The sequence below is a fragment of the Plecotus auritus genome, assembly GCF_963455305.1.
Source record: "Plecotus auritus genome assembly, chromosome: 1".
Lineage (NCBI taxonomy): Eukaryota > Metazoa > Chordata > Mammalia > Chiroptera > Vespertilionidae > Plecotus > Plecotus auritus.
Genome location: NC_137770.1, coordinates 190,581,692 through 190,594,078, shown reverse-complemented (window position 1 = coordinate 190,594,078; position 12,387 = coordinate 190,581,692). Strand labels below are relative to the sequence as shown.

General features: G+C 41.8%; 2 pseudogenes across 2 annotated transcripts; both read right to left on the bottom strand.

Annotated features, from left to right (window-relative positions):
• Positions 1-472: 472 nt before the first annotated feature.
• On the bottom strand, positions 473-9,211 carry LOC308241867 (integral membrane protein DGCR2/IDD-like; annotated as a pseudogene). The gene is made up of 2 exons: positions 9,147-9,211; positions 473-1,880 (listed from the first exon to the last, which is right to left on the bottom strand). The product of its transcript is annotated as an integral membrane protein DGCR2/IDD-like (transcript).
• Positions 9,212-9,993: 782 nt separating this feature from the next.
• On the bottom strand, positions 9,994-10,946 carry LOC308241865 (ribose-phosphate pyrophosphokinase 1-like; annotated as a pseudogene). Its single transcript has one exon. The product of its transcript is annotated as a ribose-phosphate pyrophosphokinase 1-like (transcript).
• Between the last annotated feature and the right edge of the window lie 1,441 nt (positions 10,947-12,387).

Below are 12,387 nucleotides of genomic sequence, written 5' to 3'. Positions count from 1 at the left end.
TAACTAGAGTATGTGCATCATCACTTTTCTAGCTAATGACAAATATTTTTGTAAAATGGCTTTACCAATTCATATTCCCATTAGTAGACGTATGAGAATTTTCTTTCCTTTTCATTCTCACCTACACTTGCTATTTGGCTTCTGTTATGTTTGGCAATCTGGGAGATGTGCAATGGTATTTCAATCTGTTTTAATTTGTATTTAGCTGATTACTAGCGAGGTTGATCATCTTTTTATGTATTTAGTGGCCACTAAGATCCTTCTTTTCTAAAGATTTTTTTTCTTATATTTAGGCCTTTTTTCTATTAGGAGGTTCATTTCTTTCACATAAATGAGTCATAGTTTTTAAAAAAATCTTCTCTATGTTAGTCCTTTGCAATTATATTTGTTGCAAATGTCTTTTTCCACTTTGTTGCTCATTTCCTTCTCCTTCTAAGATGCCTTTGGATGAAGAATTTTTAATATCAATTTATCATTTTTTTCTTTCTAGGTAGTAATTTTTGTATTTTAAAATATCTTTCCCTCCCTTGAAATCAGGGTCATAGAACACGCTATCAGGATTGATGGAAGCCTCACAGGGTAGCGGTGGGTCATCAGCTGTCTGGGTACTTGTACGAAGTGTATGGAGGCGGAGGGTTATGGAAGTGGAAAGTCCTGCCTTCTCCATCATCAGAAAGGTGCAGCGGCTGCTTCTGGGCCACAATCAAAGCCGGGGATCCTCTGGTCAAGGTTAAAGTGGTGCAGGTTGCTCCAATCAGGGACTCAATGTGCTCCCGGTGGACCCTGAAAAGCAGCAGGGACAGGATGAGAAAGAGGAGATACAGCTAACAAAGAGACTCATCCCTCTGGCCAAGGCGTCGAACAGGCCATTCCCATCTGGGTCCAGGCACAAGAACTTGCAGCACTCCGGGGGCTCCTCGCCGTACTGCTGGCAGCCCTGGGGCCGTTCGGAGAGGGCGGCCTCGCACACCTCCGCTCCCCTTCATGGCAGGTGCAGCTCGGGCACGGGTCCTCTCCTTTGAGGTGAAGTAAAACCCTCCACCCACCACGTTGTCCTGGATGGCAGCACACGTTTGACTTTTACACAGAAACGAAGACTCCTCGTAGCGTTCTGCGCGCACGGCAGCCTTGCAGGCCCCGGTTGCGGAGGGCGGGGAAGTGGAAGCACTGGAGCTGGGCGCAGGGCTGGTCGTTCCTTTCAGACGCGGCCGAGGCACAGGTGGGGTCCGGGGCAGGAACGCCTCTGAGGACCCTGCGAAGGCTACCTCCCAGTGGCCTTCTAAGCAGCTGTTCCTGCCCGTGACCACAGACCAGGAGCGAACCCACAAGGTGTGCTGGTCCCGCCAAGCGAAACTCGGCTGTGGCCGGTCCCACTCTTGGGCCAGGACGCAGCGCAGCTCCTGGTCCGTGGGGAGGGTGGCGAGGGGGCCGCGGACGCGCTGGCAGGTCTGTGCAGCGGCCCAGGAATGCTCCCCACGCGGGGAGCCCCCGCAGCAGCCTTCACAGTGGTGCTGCCCGGCCCGACACTTCCCTAGGAACATGAAGGAGGCCGCGCCCACTCACTGCGTGGAAATGCGTGGGGTCGCCACCGCGGGCCGCCCCGGCCTGGGATCCACAGCTTCCTCCCCAGGGTAAGGTCGCAAATGCCAGTCCCTTCTGGTGCGCACGAACAGGAAGGCACGCTATCTGCCTTGGCACCGTTTATCCTCCATTCATTGCCCCAGGCCCTGTGCGTGACCCGTGGGGAGCTGCGGGGGGCCTGGGGAGGGGGGGCAGGCCTAAAGAGGTGGCGGCGGAGGGCTCCGGTGGGCCGGACTGCACAGGCCTCGGGTTCTGACGCACTCTGGACCGCAGCCTGGGGTTCTGACTTCAGCTCCGTGCTAGATGGTGGCCCTGTTTCTTAGCCCTAGTGGGTGTGTCTCAATGGATAGAGCCTCGGCCTGTGGACCAAAGGATCTTGGGTTTGATTCAGGTCCAGGTCACGTACCTTGATTGCAGGCTCCTGGTCAGGGCACGTGGAGGAGGCCACCAATCCATGTGAGAGAAACATAGATATTTCTATCTTTCACTCTAAAAATCAATGGAAACTGGTGAGGATTAAAAAATAAATAAAAATAAAAATTCTTGCAGGCCCAGGCCCAGTGGCTCAGAGTGTCGTCCTGATATGCCAGGGTTTCAGGTTTGATCCCCAGTCAGGGCACGAACAAAAATCAGGTGATGAATGCCAACAAATCAGTGTTTCTCTTTCTAAAAATCAATAACTAAAAAAAAAAAAAAAAAAAATCAAAAAACAATTCTTGTGGCAAAGCAGCACACAGGTTGAAAACTACTGCCCTAGATCATTTATTTATAACCAGAGGCTCAGTGCACGAATTTGTGTACCAGTGGAGTCCCTGAGCCTGGCCTGTGGGATCCGGTCCCCCTAGGGGTTTCGGATTGCAAGAGGGCACAGGCCAGGCCAAGGGACCCTGCGGGTGCATGGACCCGCCAGTCTTGCTCAGTCCTGATTGCTGGACCCTAGCAGCAAGCTAACCTACCAGTTGGAGTGTCTGCCCCCTGGTGATCAGTGCATGTCACAGCGAGCATATGGGCTGCCTTAGTGTATCATTACCATATTACACTTCGATTGATTGAATGGCTGACTACAGGACTGGACACTTAACATATTAGGCTTTTTTATATAAGATTTGTAATAAACCTCTCTCCCCTTCCCCCAGTTTGTAATAACCCTTCTGTCATATATCACATTTCCCTCAATTTGTGATAATTTCTCCCCCAATGTGTAGTAACATCTCTGTCATGTATCACACATTTATATGTGTGTGTGTTAATTTCTGGACACACTTTTCTGTTCTCTTGGTCTGTTTGTCTATCTCCTCGGCATTACTAAACAATCATGTTTACTCTAGTTTGTAATAATTGGTACTATCTTGTGGCAGATATCTTTCTAATCCATCCAATGTAGCCTTCAGATGTAACATTCTAGGTTCTAGGGGTCAGCACATGCCCTCGAGGTGGTTGTCATTAGAGTACCAATTTATCACACTGCATTCCTAATGCTTCATTTTGTGGCATCTGAGGATTTCCTTTATTTCTTGGATGCTTAGATATGCATTTAAAAGAATCTTTATTATAAATCATCTCCCATGGGTGTTTTTTCTGGATTTTTTTAGAATATTCTATTCTCCATATCGCCAGGGGACAAAACCTACTCCATTTGGCACAGAGAAACTATCTGCTTTCAAGAAAATGTCTAGATTTTAAGGGAAAATATTACTCTAAATTTTTTGAGAGTATGAACATGGGGAGGAGGGTAGGAAAGAGGAGTTTAGTTTTAGGAGTTATCCCCATCATCACACAGTCACTTATTCTCAGATCTTGACAGGTTCTGCCAATATTGCAGAACCTATTAAAATATAAATATTGCATCTAGAATGAAATATTTTCATAGAGATGGTTAGCGGTCTACCATGACTTTTTTTTTTCTGTAACAAATACTCAGTAAATTTATCATGGTTGATTGATGATAGTATCTCAAAAGACAACTTTTCAAAAACAAACATTTATATTATCCTTACTATGTGCCAGATATCATTTTAGATGGTTTATAAGTATTAGCTCATGTAATACTCATACAACTTGATGAAGTAGGTAGTGTTATAACAGATGGATTAACCAAACTTGGAATAATTAATTAGGTTGCCTAATGTCAACAGCTGGTAAGTGGTGGAGGAGGGATTTGAATCCAGACAGCCTGTCTCCAGAGTCAGTACTTTTAACCACAATACTATGCATAATTTAGTTTCTCGGGAGTTTATTGTCTCTGATAGGTAGTTAAGTCTTAGTGATAGAACATGATCATAAACTCAGAGGAGGGAAATAAGAAATTATATAAAGTTATCTCACTACCTATATTTGGCATAATTCACAATAACTTGGCAGTGAAATGTCAAATGTAAGCACGATTTAGAAATGGACTATAGCATGCTCTCATATTTTATTCATTCAACACTTTGGAGTGTCAGTTATGTGGCAAGTATTTTGCTTCACACTGAGGTTAAAAATATAAATAAGACATGCCCTCCTCCAATTCTCACTTATAGTGTCTAGCAGAAAGTTCACCAGAATGGCAGAAGTGGTTTCATTGAACAGAGGTATTTCTTGGTTGTACAGTTGGGGGTGGGAAGTGTAAGAGGAAAAGGTAAATATATATAAAAACAAGCAAGCTGGAAGAGGAATTGTTTTGACTGTTTGCTGACTTATTCCTATTGTACCTATACTAGTGACCTCTTTCTGTGTTTCTGGGACAGTACCCAAGGATTTCTTTCTTCTCTGCTTTGGACACTGCAAATAAGATGTTGATGTGATGTATAGTTTTGAGCATGTTTGTTTTCGGGAAACTAGTGAAGAAGGAAAAAGAAGATGACATGTCGCAGAGTTCACTAATTGTCTGTTTTCTTGGAGTGTGAAACAGGGAAAGCAAAATAGCAGTGTTGTCAAGTAAAAAGGCAAAAGCTCATCTGCAGGGTGAACATGGCCACCATGACTTCTCATTCCAGTTATATAATCAAATTGTATAGGACTTTGAACAATTTGTGCTTGAGCATTTTTTTCCACTATCAAATGCTCCAAATTGGAAAATAAAAGCAGAACCAAAGTATCAAAAATCAAGGCTGATAATAAAATATAGGTGCTCTGAGTTTTTAGGTTATTGTTTGCTTGCAAGTTTTGTATTTTTGTGAACACTTTCAAGTCATGTAAACACTTTCAGAAAAATCTGTACAATATGCTCTTCATATAACACTGACTCTACTAGTCCACAATCAGTAATATAGTGTCTTGGGTTCCCCTTCCAGTAGCAGGGATAGCTTCATACCACACTTTCCATTTTATCTGGCTCCTTCTCTTTCTGTGACAGATACCATGTAAGAGACTATTAAGTGGCATTCTGGAAAGATAAAACATTCATGTAAATTGATTGAATCAGAATAACCTAATTACTTTATTGATTTTCATACTAAGAAAATGTGTTTGTCATTGCATTTGTCATATGACATTAGAAACCACATAGAAAAACAATTTTAGAAAAATGGAGAAAGGAATTGGGCCAAAACTTGCAAAGAAATACGTATTGAAATAATTCTTAAGGGGATATTAGTAACAAGATTTGTAGGCTAGATGAAACAAATAGAAAGCAGTAGCATCTTAACAACGAGGAAAGCAAATGGAAGTCAGGCACATAGCATATAAAAGCACTTCAAAGGTCTGGGAAGCCATCCCACTTGGAGCTTTGTGCATTATCCTTCACCTCATATGACAGGAATGGTAACGAAGCATCAATAAAGACAGCCCTGAGGGTAAAAGATCTTTAGGTCATAGCTCCTTGCAGAGACTAAAAAAAATGGTGTCGTTGCTCATTCTTGAGAAGGAAATGAAAGGTGAACATGACTAATGCAGATAAAGTTTGGAGTATAGAAAAGGTTTATGTAAGGAAACTCTTCAAGGATATAACAGTTCAAAAGCTAGAGGGTCTGAAATAGAACAAAGAAGGGACTGAGGTTTAAAGATTGTTATTAAAGAGTGCAGTTCAGATGTGGCAAATAATGGCCATTGGTGGCCCTGGAATTTTTCATTTAGGAAGAAGGAATTTGTTAGGTACTTAAGGTAAAATTATAGAGCAAAACAGTGAGTGTTGCAAGTATGACCTGGATGTTCTCTTTGGGAGAACTTTTATTTTCTATCTTGGAGTATATCTTATAGGTAGTTTGCTCAGAGGTTAAATATCATGTTTCTTGGACAGTTGCTAGTATGTGATATGCTGCATTTACTTTGTTGCTGCCAGTCAACCAATTTTTGTACATATGAAATTATATTTTGAAGTTTTTATTTACAAGCACATTTATATGTTGACATTAAAACCTGTCAGTGGAGAAAGCTATGTTTACTAACTACATAATGAATACAAAGACATTCATAGGGGCTACTCAGGCAGATTTGGGAGGAGAGCAGAGGTCAATTCAGTCCAATTCAGTACTTTCTTCGTTAAATGAAAGTAAACTGCATGCACTTGAAACTTGTATTTTCCTGAGCTATATCAGCCTAAAGTTAAAAATGTGTTTATATTAATTACAGTAAATTATGTTTTTTTCTGGATTTTATACTACCTATTATTTCATTATTTCCATTACTCCTCGTATCTCTTCTATACAATTTCTAAGCATCTTCAGGGATGTCTCCTGTGATTTAATACATAGGTGTTTTTAACTATTGCTAGTTATGTAAAGGCATTCTGCTGGATGCTTCTGGTGTCCATAGCTTCCTACTAGGCACAGCCACCGAGCACCATCATCCCAATGCCAATGCTGCCCTTGGGTGTCCTGTGCTCTGTGAGACCTTCAGTGATATGTAGGGCCCTCAGCCACACTCAACTTCCCCCTGCAGATGTGGGAGGCCATCTCTTCCTCATGTTAGTTTTTTTTTTTTTTTTTTTGTCATGTGGATATTAAACCTGTGCTGCTTTGTCTAGGTGCCTTAGAAGTTTTAGTGAAAAGAATATATATATGTAAATTCTAACCTAACCAGGACTGAGTCAATAGGTCAGGGCAGATGACTTATTATAAATACTTTGTTTTTTCTTTGTTGGTGACTAAGGTTTTGTTATTGAGCCAAGTCATTTATATTCTTTGGGCATATTCATTCCCAAGGGGCTTGCTTCTCAGTCCTGAGTGCAAATGGATTTCTTTGTTTCTCTCCTCCACCCATTTCTCCAAGTCTGCCAGAAATGAGCCACTCAGGTAAAAGCTGGGAGATCAGATTGAATGAGGATTCTTAGAACAAAGCAAAACAGAAACAAAATCAATAAAGGGAGGGGAGGAAAAGTAGAAGAGGAGAAATAGGCAAAAAAATATTAAAAGCAAAGAGTAGGTCAGTCTCCCATTCTATTTCCCTCCTTGCTCCATACTTGGAAATTCAACGTAAGCAGCGACTGCCTTACAGGCATTCAGCTTGATTCTCTAGTGATTTCTGAGAGAATGCCGGAAGTGCACCCCTTCGGTTGCTAAAGAGAAAGACATTCTCTTTATATCTCTTTCTGATTCTCATTAACTCCTGCCTTATGCTATAATATTTTTGTTGGTGGCTGGCTGCATCTTTATAATATAGTTTTCCATGGCAGACAATCTTTTCCTTCGTGCCACTTAATGGTCTTTTATGTGGTATTTGTCACAGAAAGAAAGGGAGCCAGATGAAATGGAGCAAAAATTGCTGTGTCAGCCCAGTTTAGAATATCTTTTTCACAGATGTTTCAGTGACATCAGGAAAGCTTGTGAGTCATCCAAAGCTGGCAGGGCCTCACTGTGGTTCCTTTGGCCTCTGGAAGGTAGAGCTGCAGAAGCTCAGAGGAAAGGTGAGACAAGCCCCCGATGCTGGGATAGCAGGCCATTTCTAAGGCTAGGATAGCTTTCTCTTCTCAAACAGTAGAAGCATGTCATGTTTATTTGCTGATGACCTTAGCTGCAGAGTCAACATTGACTGCAAGCAGCAAAATTAAGAAGGCTATGGCAAGTTTCTATGGCATCATTACAACCTGCTGGATAATTTAAGGTAGTTCATTTTTTAAATTGAGAGAATTCACAAGCAGTTTTAAAAATAGTACAGAGTTATCTCTTGTACACCTTTCCCAATGGTAACAGCTATGGTGGACAATCAGGATATTGATTGACACAGATACAATTCAAGAATCTTATTCAGATTCCCTAGTTTTACTTGCACATGTGTGTATTGTATGTACATGTGGTTTTGGATATATTAAGTCCTATAGTTTTATCATCTTGTAGGTTTATGTGCCCACCGCCACAGTTAAGGTACTGAACAGTTTCAACACAAGGATCCGTTATGTTGCCACTTTACAGCCACACCTACCTCCCTCCTGCCCCCATATCATCCTTAAACAATCACTAATCTGTTCCTCATTTCTATATTTTGCCATTTCAATAATGTTATATAAATGGAATCATACACTAGTTAAATTTTTAAAAACACAAACTTTATTTTTAGAGCAGTTTTAGCTTCACAGCAAATGGAGCAGAAAGTACAGGGAGTTCCCATATACTCCCTGTCCCAACACATAGCCTTCTCCATTACCAACATCCTCCATCAGAGTGGCACATCTACACTAATAAAAGAGAAAGATGCAAATTGACTGTACCTTCACGATGCCCACCAGCCAATCAGGAGTGAGTATTCAAATCAACCCAACAAAGATGGTGGGTTAATTTGTATACACAGGTGCTGAGTGGCTGGGGGTGGGGCGGGACACAGGCATTCTGCACTGCCCCAGCAGCCCTGGGCCTCTGGGAAGCATGGGAAGGTGGAAAGGCAGCTCTGGACCAGAGTGAAGGTGGTGCTGGCAGCCAGGGGAAGGAAGGCCCATTCTTGCATGAATCTTCGTGCATTGGGCCTCTAATATAGTATAAGTGATGAACCTACATTGACACAGCATTTCACCTAAAGTTTATAGGTAAGTTCACAGTTTATATTTTTATATACAGTTCACGTTTGGTGTTATATATTCTGTAAGTTTGGACAAATGTATAATGACATATACCTGTCATTATAGTACCACACAAAATAGTTTCACTATCCTAACAATTCTCTTACTCTGCCTATTTATCCCTCCTCCCCTCTAACTCCTATAACCATTGATTTATTTACTGTCTCCACAGTTATGCCTTTTACAGAATGTTATATAGTTGGGATCATATATATCATAGTTGTATTTTGGAATTGGCTTTTTTAATACAGTATCATTTTCTAGAAATTCATTCAGGTTGTTGCATTTTCTTATGCAATATTTTTTTTTATTGCTGGTAGTATCTCATGAGATGGATGTACCACAATTTGTTTAATCATTCACCCTTTGAAGGACATCTGGACTGATGCCAGTGTTTGGCTATTTTGAATAAATAAATCTGCTAGGTACATCCATGCACAGCTTTTTGTGTGAATATAAATTTTCACTTCCTTGGGATAAAGGCCCAGGAGCATAGTTGTTGGGCTGTATTGTGGTGAGTGTTTAGTTTTATAAGAAACTGCCAAATTGTTTTCCAGAAGGGCAGAATTATTTCACTATCCTACCTGCTACGTACCAGTGGTTCAGTTTCGGAACATAGCCTTGCCAGCCTTTGGTGTTGTCACTTTTTACTTTAGCCATTCTGATAGGTGTGTAGTGAAATGACATTGCAGTTTTAATTTTCATTTCCCTAATGGCTAAAGATGTTGAACATCTTTTCATGTGCTTATTTGCCATCTGCATATTCTTTCCACGTGAATTTTCACAGAGTAAAATTTTAAATTTTGATGAGGTCCGATTTATTAGTTTTCTTTTTATGGATTGTGCTTTTGCTACCAATTCTAAGAACTCCATCTACTTCTAGATTCCAAAGAATTTCTCTTGTGCATGTCTTTTTCAAAAAAGTTTTATAGTTTCAGGTTTTATATTTAAGTCTATGATCTATTTTTAAAAAAATATGTTTTAATTGTTTTTTAGAGAGAGAGGAAGGGAGAGGGCTAGAGAAATAGAAACATCAATGATGAGAGAGAATCACTGATTGGCTGCCTTCTGCATGCCCCTTTCTGGGGATCCTGGGCATGTGCCCTAGATCAGGAATCTAACCACGATCTCTTGGTTCCTGGGTTGACACTCAACCACTGAACCACACCAGCCTGGCTCTGTGATCTATTTTTTTTTTTAAACAAAGGAAGGGGTTCACTTTGTTTTTTAAAAGCCTCAGAAGTTATCCTATATAACAAGAGAGAACTATGCTAATTATCCATTATGCCATAACATCATGACCAATCTACAAGTGGTGGAGAGCTATAGGAGGGTGGGGCAGTGAGCTATGAGCAGTGGAGTGCTACCAGTGGTGGTAGGCACGTGGCCAGCTGAGGCAAGTGGAAGTAAGCTACTCATGCACGGATTCGTGCACAGGGCTACTAGTTTTCGTATAAAGGGGAATGGCTGAACAGGTAGGAAACAGATTCCCCATTGTGAATTCTCCTGATGGCTTCTGCAAGGGTCAAGGAGATGTTTATCACCTGTATTTTGGAGCAATGCTTCATCTTATCCTCCTGAGGTATGGTATTGGTGACCACTACTGCTTCAAAGGATGCATTGTTAATGCAAGAAATGGCCAGGCTAGAAAAGATTCCATGAGTCAAGATAGCATAAACTCTGGTGGCTCCAGATGAAAGAAGTTTGTCAGCTGTGTGGCAGATTGTGCCACAAGTGTCAACCATGTCATCACTAGAGTGGTCACCTGATCTTTCACATCTCCTACCAGCACCAATGGGTCCACTTCATTGGCCTTCTTCCATTCTTTGTGAATCAAGGCAAAATCAACATTCAACAGGTCTGCAATATAAGTAACTCTCTTAGCTCCCCCAGCATCAGGTGAAACAATAGTGCAGTTCCTCCACTCAAATATATTCTCCCTTATCCACTTCAGGACAGCTGGTTCTGTATACAAATTGTCCATAGGAATATCAAAAAGCCCTGAATTTGAGAAGCATGAAGGCCCATGGTAATAATATGATCTGAACCTGCTATTTGTAACAAGCTTGGCTGAGATTGGAACCCAGATCTTACCCTTCTTATCCTGCCAGGCATAAGGGAAGCATGGTTTGACTGCAATAACTCAGCTAGCTGAAGCAATCTTACAGGCATTAATCATGATCCAAAGCTCCATTAGATGGTCATTAAATTCACCACAGCCACTCTGAACGATCTAGACATCCTCTCCATGGACACTTATGCTAATTTCAACACAGGTCTCCTGGTTGCTGAATTTCTTAATCACCACCTTGCCTACCTCCAGGCCCAGCCAGTCAGCAATTTCCTTGGACAAGGCCTGGTGGGAGCTGCTCCTGAAGATTTTGATAATCGGCATCTTGGCCAACTACCCTGGGCACTCTTTGCTCAGCAATCACTGCTGCTGCCAGACTGGAACCAAAGTCAGCCCAGAGACTCAGTCCAAAAGCTTTGCATTGCTACTCCACCATCTCCTCTATGATCTATTTTGAGTTAAGTTTTATATGAGGTGTAAGATTTAAATTATAGTTGATTTTTTTTTTGGGGGGGGGGGGCTATGGATGTTTAATTGTTGCATTATCGTTTGTTGGAAAGGCTGTTCTTTCTTCATTGAATTGTTGCCATGACCTTTGCGGCAGGGTTCAGAATCTGAAGATGGGGCCGACGCACAAATGAAAATGCTATACAAGAAATATGAATTTAGAAGGCATTGGAGGCCAGGGGGAGCCTCTTTCTTGAAGAGACACACCGACTTCTGGCCTGGTCTGCTATTTATTTATTTGAATACCTTTAGCAATGCATAGAGGCATATCAAAGGTAAAGTTTGGTAAACAGTAAAAGGATCATCAGGTTAGGGAATTGCTTTGAGCCACCACTATCTCCACAGACAAGGTGTTTAGCATCAGCCCTGCTAATGCCCAAGGTCCATGGGCCTTCCACGTTCCTTGGTGCATTCTCGTGACAGTATCGGCAAGTGGTGGCTTCCCTCATCTCCCCCCTTTTTGTTTTCTTAATAAATCTTGAAAAGTGTATGCCATCTGTAGAGCTTGAGTCCTTTTAAGACTCTTCATTCTGCATCTGCAGACTAGAAATAAACATATAAGAACAAGAATGAGACGGACATGAGACAGACAGTAGTGGTAATGCTAAGAGTCAAATGTAGGAAGATCCAATGAAAAGTATTGAGTTCTTTCATGTCCTTTTTAAATTGCTGCCAGGCATCTAAGGAACTAGTTTGTAGTAGCCTCCTTTCTGGGCCATCAGTTCTTTATGGGTCCCTTTCTCAAATACTGTCCCCTATGACATGACAGCAACGATATTTGAGTTCTGGATGGTGGACAAACGGTGGGCAATGACAATGCAGGTCCTACCTTCTCTGGCTTTGTCCTGGGAAACCTGCACTGTCACACAGCTGATGACTGCTAGCATGGCAAGGAAAACATTCTCAGGTGTTCTTGGGGTTCTTGTTTCCTCACAAACTTGCTCAGCTTTCTGGACTGTCTTCTTCACCATTCCCCAGGTTATCTCCCAACTGTTTCTCATCTGTCTCATTCTCCTCCCATTCCTCATCTTCAGCATGTTGCTTGGGGCTACTTCTATCTATGGCTAGAGTAGTCAATTGTCTGCAGCCACAGGTACAGGGTGAGGCTCCAGGTGCAAGGTCCTCATTAGTCTGGTCAGTTCCTCTCTCAAATCCATGTTGAATTTTAATGTTCCTTGCAGGAATCCACACTGGCTTGGAGGAGTTTTCTGGAAATACACAAGCATATTCTCATCCAAAGGTTAACAAAGGGTCAGTA